Source organism: Nothoprocta perdicaria, unplaced genomic scaffold (assembly GCF_003342845.1).
Source record: "Nothoprocta perdicaria isolate Ctin4 unplaced genomic scaffold, notPer1 scaffold_40, whole genome shotgun sequence".
NCBI lineage: Eukaryota > Metazoa > Chordata > Aves > Tinamiformes > Tinamidae > Nothoprocta > Nothoprocta perdicaria.
Genome location: NW_020455644.1, coordinates 4025398 through 4037492, shown reverse-complemented (window position 1 = coordinate 4037492; position 12095 = coordinate 4025398).

The window sequence follows — 12095 nt, the reverse complement described above, 5'->3', positions numbered from 1 at the left end:
TTTCCTTTTCCCCACCAGCAGGGAATCAATTCTTTTAATACCTGAATAATATATTTCATAATTAGAACCAGTCCTTGATTTCAGAGTTCACAGCAAAGACTATATCCAACTTTCTTCTGTTCCCGCAATGCTGCAGCCCTGGGCTCTGGCTGCGCCTGCGTTTGTAGCAGAGAGCAGGCAATTATTCTATAAAACTGATAAAAGCGAGGGCACTCCATGAGCCCAAACGAATATTGAAACAACTGCCCACACAGAAGGCGCCTGTTGGTAAATGTAGATATTTCCTTCCTGCCTTGCCTCGTTGTTGCTCATTCGTTTCCTAGTGGGCTTAATGCTGCTGTCTGCACCCCAAAAAATGAAGTGCAATAATCAGAGAAGGAGGCAACTCTTTCTAAACCCTTGCTGGGGGTGAACACAGGGATTGATTTGCTCCAGGCAGTGAGGTGGGTAGATGGGATCCACACATCCAAACACATCTATACATCCTGTCACCGCTTTCTACCTGATGGGCAGGAGGGAACGGGGGCTGCAGCATCGGGTGCATCAAGCAAGGGAGCTCCAGAGGAGACATAGGTTATCTTTGGCCCAACACAAGCATCTTTGAGGGCAAGAAGTTGTGTTTGTCTAAAATACGCCTGGCTGCACCCAAATATTTATGTGCCTCTGGAGTGGCTTTAAAAATATTTGCAGGCCTGCAGGCACGCCGAGTGGGTGTTTGCACTGCTGGCTGCCTGGAGGAGCCGAGCGCCTGTGTCCCGGGGCTGCTTTTGCAGCTGGGCAGGCTGGCTTGCGAAACCTCTCCAGGGCAAAGGATGTGTGGACAATGAGAGGGAAATGAGGATATTCCTGCCTCGCCCCTTCCCCCCTCCCTTAAGGAAGGATGCACATGTCTTTAAAATTTCACCTGGGAGTCGAGCCAGGCCCAGTTCGGCTGTGGAGACAACCTCATCCAACTGCTTCGTCCCTTGGCCCTTGCCCTTCCTCTCACCACCCTTCATCCCCACAGGACCCTGAGCAACTGCAGGGGCAGAGCAGCCTGGTTTTGCCCATTTAGCAGCAAGGCTTCAGCCGGATGCGATCGTGGCAGCGACTCTTCAGCTGCAGGCTGCAGGGTTCGTACAGAGAGACACCTGACAGCTTGTTCCTGTGCTACAGCTCCGGAGATGGACTTGGGACTGACATGCTTCCTCTGGGCTTTCACCTTCCCCTGCCTGCCTACAAATGAATATCTGGCCTAGGGAGGCAAAGGTGGTGGGCAGTAATGTTAGCCATGCTATTTTCTTATGTGTCTTAACTACTCTAGCTCAACAAGCCAGCTAGGCTTTGCTTGACTTGGCTTAAATTTGAGCATATTAACATATCTGCCAAGCAGGGGAGCAGACAAGGACACTTCAGCCCTCTTTTTGTCCTCAGGACATCATGCCTGAGCGGAGAGGTCAAAGTCACAGCTATCTCAGGCAAACATAAAACTGTTTCAATGACGCTAACATGCTTCTGTGCATCAGACTCATGAGCATGGAGCTTTGCTGAGACCAAAACCAGCAATTCTGCTCATCTTCTGGGCAAATTCAGACACTACAGTGTCGTAAGTCTTATGTTTAGAGTGGAAAAAATCCTTTTAAAGTTAGTAAATATTTGAATGTTTTGCTACCACTTGTAGCACACCAGTAGTCATTTTTAATAACTCTCAGATGCTAGCAATACGATCCCACGTTACAGGGCAAAACACACATTTTTAAACAGCAGTAAACATGCCTCCTTCTGAGATGCCGTGAGAGATTGAACATCTTGTAAGAACAAGAACAAAGAGCAGTGATGCATCCAGATTACGTATCTTACATCTCACCTCAGGACGGCTGTGGTGTTTATTGCCTGATGCTCGTATGCTGTGAGGAGGGAGTTGTGACCCAAGCAAACCAGACCACAGCAAATCCATAATAGCAGGGGAATGTCTTATGAGGAATGACTAAGTTGCACAAGGAAAGACTAAGTGAGCTGGGCCTATTTAGCCTGGAGAAGAGAAGGTTGAAAGGGGATCTGATCAATGTTTGTAAATATCTGAGGGGAGAATGTAGGGAGGAAGAGGCCAGGCTCTTCCGTGTCCAGTGACAGGACAAGAGGTAATGGCTCTTGGTAAGCTGAAACACAGGCAGTTCCATCTCCCTGTGAGGAAGAACTTCTTTCCTGTGAGGGTGCCAGAGCCCTGGCACAGGCTGCCCAGGGAGGCTGTGGAGTCTCCTTCTCTGGGGATCTTCCAAACCCGCCTGGATGCCACCCTGTGCCCCGTACTCTGGGTGTCCCTGCTGGAGCAGAGGGGTTGGACTAGATGATCTCTAGAGGTCCCTTCCAACCTCAACCATTCTGGGATTCTGCTACAGAGGCAGTTTTGCTTCCTGCATGTGTGTGGCATCATCACTGGTGAAGGGCACGCATGGCACAGAAATCCATCAGGAATACTGGATCTGTGAGAACACCGCAGAGGGAGCTCAGCCTCGAGCCATCTCCTTGAGCCCTTGCTTCTCGGAGACCTCCCAGAACAGTGGGAATTGGTGGGGAAAAAGGAGGGAAAAAGAGCTTCCAAGGGGAAACATCTGTCCTCTCTAGCATTAGCAACAAGTGGTACCCTTTTAATTATTAAAAAGCTGAAGCTGGCAGAGGTTGGCTCAGTAATCATTTGGAAGAGTCCCAATAGTTGGAGAGGATTCCCATGCAGCCATTTTCTAACTGGATGGAGCAACAAATAAACTCTTTATGTATTTATTATTATTATGTGCTGTCAGTTACGAAGATTTATTCATCCCAGCAGAACTACCTCCAGACACTGCTTTACCACTTTGCTACTGCTGCCATGACATTATTCTATATGCAAAAGCCTGAAAATCAGATGTGTTTTTTAAAACCATAAACAACTTATCTTCCCAAAGTTTTGACAGCTTCCCCTATGTACTATATATATGTATGTATAAAAGTTTATGTATGTATATATATGGACGTCTATATACTTAAAACATGTTGATTGTGGCTTTACAAGCAGCTTTTTCCCAGGTTTGATTCAGCAGAGTATCTTAGCACACACACACACTAACATTTTAAGCAAGCTTGGAGCCTATTGAGGCTTAACCTTAGTATTTTCCAGAACTTCAGAGCCTACTGCCTTGAACCAACTGATCCCTCAGGCTCATGTTCTACTGAGCACATACCCAAACCCACTGAAATTGATATTGTAGTGGATTTGCTATTCTTTTCTCCTCTCCTCTCCTCTTCTCTTCTCTTCTCTTCTCTTCTCTTCTCTTCTCTTCTCTTCTCTTCTCTTCTCTTCTCTTCTCTTCTCTTCTCTTCTCTTCTCTTCTCTTCTCTNTCTCTTCTCTTCTCTTCTCTTCTCTTCTCTTCTCTTCTCTTCTCTTCTCTTCTCTTCTCTTCTCTTCTCTTCTCTTCTCTTCTCTTCTCTTCTCTCTATTCTGCTCTCAATAAACCTCAGATACCTTTTATTTCATTTTTAGACTAATGAGACTCTTATAAAAAAGATCACAGTGCCCTTCTATTGTCTGCAACTTTGACAATGTCTGAGTGACTTATAAGCACAAAAGAACAGGCCACAATGATGAAAAGGGCAACACTGCCCTGCTGTCTTGCACATGTTTCTGTGGTGCTATCAGCAACCCCCTAATGGCGAGATCCTCCCATCACCCTGAATCCAAGGCCAGGTTCCTGGGCAGGGACCTTGCCAGGAAAACGCTTTTCCCAGTTTGATCCTGAGTAACTGCAACAATTTGGGGCCATCTGCAGATTTGCCACCTCGCTGCTCACCTCTTTTTCCAGATCATTAAGACATGTATCGAACATGACCGACCTTCTTACAAATTTGCAAATCACTCCTGCAGCCATGCTAAGAAGAACAAAGGCAGCTCCTTATTTTCTGTCTCCACTTCTGCTTCACCGTGCTCTGCTGCTTGTGACACGATGATTTCCCGGTCATGATCATGCAGGGTGCGTGAATGATCGAGATCTGTCGTGTACTCTGCAGAGCCAAGGCTTGAATCTTGAACCTTTGCGAGCAGCTTCTGCATTTGTCAACTTCCTGGCTGTGGTGCAAGACTGATCTCTGTGCCACATAGGTTGGAGTCCTGCAGCCATTCCAGAGCAGCGGGAGAGGCATCCAAGAGATTTTTTCCGTTGCTTCTGGTATGGGCTGCAGATTGTTGTGCTCTACCTGCAGCCTGGGAGGGGCAGAATCTGTAAGTGGAAAGACATAAATAGCAAAACCAAAGCCACGGTCACACCAGGCAGTTAGTTTTATTTATACAATTCTCCCGCCCTCGCTGTAGCTTTTGCCTCCCCAGCACCTATTCAGAAGGGCCCTTTCTGCAACAGGAGCAATTGCAAATGAAAGGAGAGCTGGGAGCAGCAGCTCTGCTCTGGAGGTCACGCTTGTTCCATGACAAAGCTCCCAGATGACTCCTGTATTTTCCGTGCTGCTGGCAGCTGAGAAAGGCCTGACAGCGACACTGCAAGCATGGCTGCTGCATGGGAGCTTTGGCTTCATCATTAACCCACTTTGGGCTTCCTGCATATGCCAGGTCCGGAGCCCTTGTTCTAGGCTCATCAGCAACGAGGCTTTGCAAGAAGCAATAAGACACATCCCCCTGGAGATCCACGAGTCCTTATCCTGTGGAAAGTTCTGCATTACCCCTCTCAGTCTAAGGGCATCAAATGACCAGAATTACCTCTCTGCCATAATCCCAGGTGGATTTTTTTTCTTTCATTTCTTGTGTGATGAGCACTGGGGACGATAGACCTGTGCATGTCTCACCCTGAGCCTCTTCTGCACGCTCTGGAGCAGCTTGTCCCGACCTTGCTCTGAAGAATGAGCACCCTATCCAAGCACTTAATGTGCTCCAAGGTTAGCAGCTTGACCCCCCCCCCGTTTCCAAGCATGGTGGGAGCCGTTGGATGTTTGCAACAGTGCGTCATGATGCCGACGAATAGCATCACCCAGCTGGACCGGCACGCAGGGTTTTTTTGGACACAACGAGTGGAAAATATTAGCCTGCAGACAAAACAAATGCAGGTCACGCAGGCCAGGACGGCAGCGCACACGTCCCAGGAGCAGGGACAAGCTCCGTGAGCAGCCTCATTGCCTGCTGGCCCAGCCAGAATAGCTTTTCCTGCCCACAGACACCTGGAAAAGTTTAAAGGGGACAATCTCCTAGCTTTGGCTTGACAGGATGAGCCGAGGGATCGATAGGTTGATGAATCAGCCTCCCGCTCCCAAAACTGCTTTATTTTGCAGCAAACCTCCTGCTCGCTGTTGGCCGGCAGTGGCCACCAACCAGAAGGCTTCACTAGCATGGGGCTTAGCCTGCCCAGAGAAAGCCCAGTTCTATGGGACGACACTGGAAACCTGTAGGGAAGCAAACTCCCCTGCTTCTGCAGTTCGCCTCAGTTCAGTTTTGGGGAGCTCCTTTTATTCCCCACCCCCGAGAGCCCTTGCTCTCCGGGCGGCTCAAAGGTGATTCATCATGAACTGGCCGTGAACATGGGGACAGCGTGAGGAGCTTCCGAGGCCTCCCCTCCTCCCCGTCTCCTGTGCAGGGAATCCGAGTTGTCCTCGCTCAGAGGATGCCGTGAAGGCATGAGCTGAAACGAGCTGCGTGTGCCCAGGTCTCATCACTGCACAGATTCCTTCGGGTCTCAACCAGCAATGAGAAATAACCTGGATAAATAACTGTACCCAAACCAGCTGAGGCTGCACAGGAGGAGGCAGCCCAGTTCCCATCCTGCGGGAAAAGAGCTGGTGGGAAAGGCTGCAACCTTCGTGTCGTGTCCCAGCCAGCCAGCCCTGCCGACGTGGGCTCTCCCCAAAGCCTGGTGCTCTCCCTGTGATTAGCAGATCTACAGCAGGACAGAAAAGACCATTTGGATAATCTGGGTTTGCTTCTTCGTAGCACAGGCTGTAAAATTTCGCCCAGTAATTCCTGTGCTGAGCTCCCAGCTCCTGTTTGAGCTAGTGCCTGTCATCACAGAAGGGATCCAGCCTGGATTTACAGACTTTGAACAAGGGAGAAGCATTTTCTTAGAAACTTTGGAATCTCTTCAAAAAGTTGTAAATAACCCTTCTTCAAATATATGCAGATGCAAATCTCGCCTTTTCTTCCTCCCAGCCTCGCCAGACGTTGCCACAGCACTGCAGCCTCTCAGTCTGAACGTCTTCTGATGGGACACACATGTCCTTGGGTGTTACAGGCCAGTCCCCATGAGAAACACCATGCCTGAAAGCAGAGGCTTCCTACGGAGCTGGAAGAAGATAAATCCATAAAGGTTCCAGAAGTTCCCTTCGCTGCATTTTGGTGGCTGATAGAGCTGTCCTTCAAGACAGGCTGGTCCTGCAACAACCATGGATGCTGGCAGCCCGTGCCTATAACCAGCCTGTTTTGGCTGAGCTTGGCTGTTTTGACGCACTTGCACTGCATTCTCCACAAAATCTAGTGTACATGCACCTAGTGAGGTTATTTATGGTATAGCAGCCCTGCTCAAGGGACTGCAAGCATGGGGATGAATGGTTCCCAAGGTCTTCTCCCCATTGCCCTTCTAAAACCCCAAATGGAGCTTTCTATCTTGTCTCTTATTTGTCTTTCTAGAGAACTTCTGTGGGTAGAAAAACAGTCCTGGAAGCTTCAAAATAACCCTTTGACCCTGGAAGCTTCAAAATAACTCTTCACAAGGAAGATATGTTTTCAGCTATGCAGAATATTATCCACATTCAGCACTCTTGCTAAAGCTGTGGACATGATCAAAGCCCTCTAGCTCTCTTTATTTGTCCTTACCTGCGTAACTCTCAGGACCTTCGATGATATTTTTCACTGAGCGCCTGCTAGAATGCCTTGTTCTTTCTGCTGTTCATACTATGGGCTCATATTTTATATTTTGCTGAGTTTGGAAACAAAACACAGCCACCACTGTCACTTTCTAGCCCTTGTGCATCAGAAAACAGAGCTTTGTTTCAATTCCCAGTGCTAGCAAGCAATGTGCAAACTAAGCAATGGATGTCTTATTTTATTGAAATAACTTTCAGAAAAAAAACACTTTTGTTTTATAAACTTTACGTTTTTGGCTTAGGCTCTCTGACAGTGTTCCTTCAACAAAAGCAAACACAGAAGAAACATGACAACTAGACGTATTAACAGCTCAAGCAACTGCGTTCAATGTAAGCCTATGTGTTGCTGCGGGTTTGAAATGTTATTTCTGCTTGATATACAAAATCTCGCTCTTTCAGCAGATTTATTCCTTCATTCCCCTCCCGCTTCCCTTTTGTGCGTGCTGCAAGGCTTGGGCTTTGTCTCCTGAGGTCAGCAGCTAACTCCTCATAGGAAATCAGCGCCAAGAGCAAGACGTGGCCACTAAAATAATTTATCAGGCATCAGGAGGAAATGGATTCCTTTGTCTCTGCATACAGCGTGTCTCGGTTTGGTGCTCAAAAACATATATTCTTCACAGGTCTGCTTGCTAACTCGCCTGTGGAGTGAAATGGGCTCCCTTGGAAGCACCTATTTTCTCCCATCACTCCATCACAGCAAGCTCTCAGAGCGGCTCCACGTTGGAAATTCACCTGAGCATTTCCAATTTTTGAAGGGTATTTACTCTGTAAGTGCTAAGGGGGCAATGAGAGGCAGTTTGGGGCCACCCCTGCAGCTCTGGTAAGAGAAGCTGCTGTGGTCTCTCCAGAGGGCACAGATCTGGGGACACCAGGGGAGACACCTGCCACCACAGGAGGGGATCTGGACCACCTGCGTTGCAAATGTTTCCACTCTTTTTTCCTCGTGCCCAAGTGCAGGCGCTGACTGCAGTGCAGAGAGAAGAAGGGTCTCTGCAAGAGGCATGGAACCAGGTGAGTAGCAGAGCGCTAATGTCAGTGTATGATGAGCTAACACAGCCTTGCTGTGTCTTGCGCTGCCTAAGTCACTTTGCTGGCACATCAACCATACGTGTGTGACTCTGCTGCTTGCTCCGTTCAGCCTCCCAGCAGCGTGAACTGGCTTTTTCCAGTGGGCCAACCAGAGCCAGAATGAGCCACGCTAACTAAAGGGTGGAAAAAAAAGACGTGTCCTGACAAACCTTGCAAGAGTTTTTTCAACACCGCAGCAGATGCAGGCCCAACCGACACGAATTAAGGGATTGAGGCCAGTTTGGAGTATAAAATTAATTTCCAAACACTAATTGCGAAAAAAAGGGGGATTTGAGTCTTTTTTTTTCCAACATAATCATTTCAGCATCCTAGATGGGGGCATCGTATGGCAAAAATTGTTGCCTGGGCAAGATTTGGAGGGGACAGTAGTTCCTGGGGAGGACAGAGGCAGCAGGAGCTGCAGCAGTGGCCAGCAGGGCTGGATCTGCACCCACCAGTACAAATCCTATTGCTCCAGCCTCCAAGTGCCAAGGGGAAATGTTCCCCTCTCCTCTTAGGAGCTTCCTCTGTGGAAAAGGTTCTCAGGGTCTGCATGCAAGGAAGCTTTCAAGGTAATGTGAATTTTAAGGTCACATCAAGGCTGTACCTCCTGCACTCAGAGGGACAGTCTTCTCTTCCTCAAGTGTAGTAGCATTTAGCTCACAAATCCCCACAGTGATGAATGTCTCTTCTTGCTCTGGAAATCCAGATGGGTTCCTTCCCTGACTGAAAACCAACTTACTAGCCATGGGGGGCTGAAATGCTATAAGCAAATTATTTACTTACCCAGCACTTTTCCTAGCACATGGAGATGTTTTATTGCTTACAGTAGAATTGTGAACAGTATCTCTGGGAAGCTCTCTGCACCATGCTGCAATTCCTGAAGAATACTGGGCCAGGAACCTGCTCTACATTCCTGGAGGGGAAGAGCTGATTCAAGGAGGAGACTGCAGGATAGCTGTGCGAGCCGTCCTTTTTGCAGCGGGCATCGTAAGCCTCTCGCTGCGATTACGAGTTGAGGGAGCTCTGTGTTGCACGGTAGGCACCCAGCTCTTCGTGGTGTTCAGGAATTGCAAAAATAAGTAATTCCACCCATAAAGAGGTGCTTTGAAGCAACTGAAAAATGAACTCTAAATACCTTGGCAGGTTTGCAGTCTTAGCCTTGCAGGTTTGCAGTCTTAGCCAGTAAACCCAGACCTGCCCTGCCAGTTGACTGCTGCAGCTCCAGCCCCTGTGCAAGACTGCAGGAGCAGAGACCTGCTTGCCTGGGCCAGAGCAAGGGCTTTTACTACAGCATTACCCAGTTCTGTCCTAGATCGGGCCAAAGAATATCCAGCCTTGCTTTTAAGTCAAAGACTTTAAAAAACATTGAGATAGAAGACTTTCAAAGCAAAAATTCCTGGCCTAAGGCCACCAGTGCCACAGGAGGTGGTTTCTCTAAGAGCAAGGGAAACTTTGCTCTTGAAACCAGATATTCATTTGAGCTAACCCCTCAGCTGGCACATCATAGGCAGCGTCTTGAAACAATTTGGGTCTCTCATCTGTTTTGTGTACAGAGGCCCAAGGCCTCCAGACCCAGACTGGGCAAATCTCACTGGCTCTATGGCCTCCAGCAGGGTTTCTGAGAGCTGATGGTCCTCGGCCCGTGCACATCATGTAAATGTGAACACACGCAGTTATGGCAACAACTGTTTTTATGGCTGCAAAGCACCAAGAAAGCAGATGGTGCTGTAATAAAGCTACCATCATCCGAGTGATTTACATACCCAGGCAACTCCAATTCTCATTAGAAATAAATTAAATAAAGAGACTCAAGATGCAAGCAGCTCTCCCAGAGTCACTGATGCCTGAACTGCAGCTTTTGCTGCAGCCCCAGGTAAGGACAGCACAGAGGGAGCCCAGATTTGCCTTCACGTACCAGGCTCAAGAGAGAGAATGGACCAAGATAGAGTCTAAGCCTACTTCCAGCGGAAAATGAAGGGAAAAACAGAAGCAAAAGGCTTTAAGGCTGCACTTCTTCCTGAAAGATGTGCAGGGCCACGTCCTGCACGCAGACTCTGCTCACCTGGAGCTCACCAGCACATGGTGGAGAGCCCATGCAGTTGTGGTGCAGCAGCCACAGTGAAGGCCATTGCCAGCCACATCCCCAGCAGGGACCATCCTGGAGCAGCCTTCTCTTCCCAGAAACCACAGTCTGCTTTTCCTCCTCCTGTATGCTTCATTTTTTTCACAGTTTCACCTATGGGTTTCTGCAATTTAGTTTGCAATTTGATCCTGCACGGTTTAATTTGCACCTCTTAAATTAAAAGCAACTTTCTTGCTGTTATCGGGCATGAGGTCTGAGAATATAGCAATGAAATTTCTGTTTTCGTGTATGTGTGAGCTTAGTCAAGCCCAGGGTTCCTTGCAGCACTTGTGGTTCTCAACACACAGCTATGACAATGGGGAGCTGCAAGGCCTGAACATCTTTGTGAAACATTTTTTTTAAAGTGTCATCAAGCTGCAGAATGAAATGGCAATGCCCCATATCAGAAACTCTGAAATCTACGTTCAATTTGGCTTTAAAAATAAAAGTGCCATTAATCATTGCCGTTCACATTATACACGAGGAGCGAAATATTCCGTTGCAAACTAGAAGTTAAAGGAAAAAGGACAGAGCAAGCAGGAAGCCCTGGGCCCAACGAGAGCATCGTGCAGTCTGCAGAGCAGCCCGTGCATTAGCCTGCACTTGCTCACGGCAGATTTCATGCGTGCCGGAGATGCGGTGGCACCCGGACCGCCCCGAAGCGTCGGCCTCACACAGCCCTGCGGGAGCTTCTGAGATGAGCAGCTAAGAGCCCTTCCTATGCCTTTCCTTTCTGCTGCTGCAGTGTTTGATTTGCAGTGTGGTTCACTCAGGAGGTATGTCCAAGCAGAGCGGAGGGCTGCGAGGTCACGGAACAGCAGCCCTGGGCAGAGGCACCTCTCCAGCCCCTGTCCCACGGCCCGGAGAAGGTGCCCGGGCAGGGTGCAGGTGAAGGGCAGTCCTGCAGCCGGCCCTCCCAGGGCAATCCCAGCCCACGGCCCTGCCAGCTCGAGGCAACCGCCCTGGGATCAATGGCCCTTCAAGGAGGTTTCTTCCTCGAAGATGCATTGCTTTCTGAGCCCTTAGGAAGCTTCTGACATCTACGGCATCCTGTGTCAACAACCTCAAAGGCAAAGTGTCAAAATACCTTTTTTTTTTTCTCCTTATAAACATGCTGTTTGATATATATCAGTATATATAGGAATATATATATTCATTCATATATATATTTCGTTTTTAAATCTCATGAGAAAGAGTTAAGGTTCCTTCCCATTTCCTTTTCTTTTGCAACCCTCTGTCATGCTCATTCTCCTGCTACAGCCACCTCTTTCCCAAGCTGATATATCCCATCCTATACAGTCAACTGTCACGCAGAAGATCTTCCATACCTTTGGTTGCCCTTTTGGCTCATGAGCACAGTGCTGGCTGTGTTGATGCGCTGGAGATATCTCCAAACAAGCGAAGCACAGGAAGCAGGGCAGCCACCTCAGCACAACACGACACAGCCAGTCTTACACCCAGCCTCGCCAAGCACGTGCAGCCCCCGTGACAGCGCTGCTGGATGTGCCAGGGCTGTTTTTCAAGATGCAGCATCCAGTGTCCCGGTGTGACTGAATGGTCATGGTGTGGGAGAGGTAGGGATGGGGCCGGGCATTGCTTTGGAGCAGTTTGGAAACAGCCCGGCCCAGGAAGCAGCAGCCCCACCACCCCAAGCTTCCAGCCTCTGTGCCGAGGAGGCCAGCACAGAACCTGGACCTGAGGAGCAGCCACAGAGGAAACCTCATCCTCCAAATCCTGGGCAGATTCCCCAGGACACTTCCACCCAGGAGATAAAACAGGTTGGAGGGGAAGAGCACAGCTCCTGCCTGCTGCTAAACTGCTTTTAAAGCAGCTTCTCATCTTTCCAGCCTCACACCCAGCCTTGTGGGAATTGCCTGGCCTATCTACTTTTGTATCCTCTTTCACATCCCCTTCGTCCCCGATTGTGAGTGGGATAGAGAAAGAGCCAAGTGTTCCCTTCTCCCTGGGTCAATCCAGCCTGACAGTGCCTTCCTGCAATGCAAAATATCATGCCAGGAAATCCTTCTC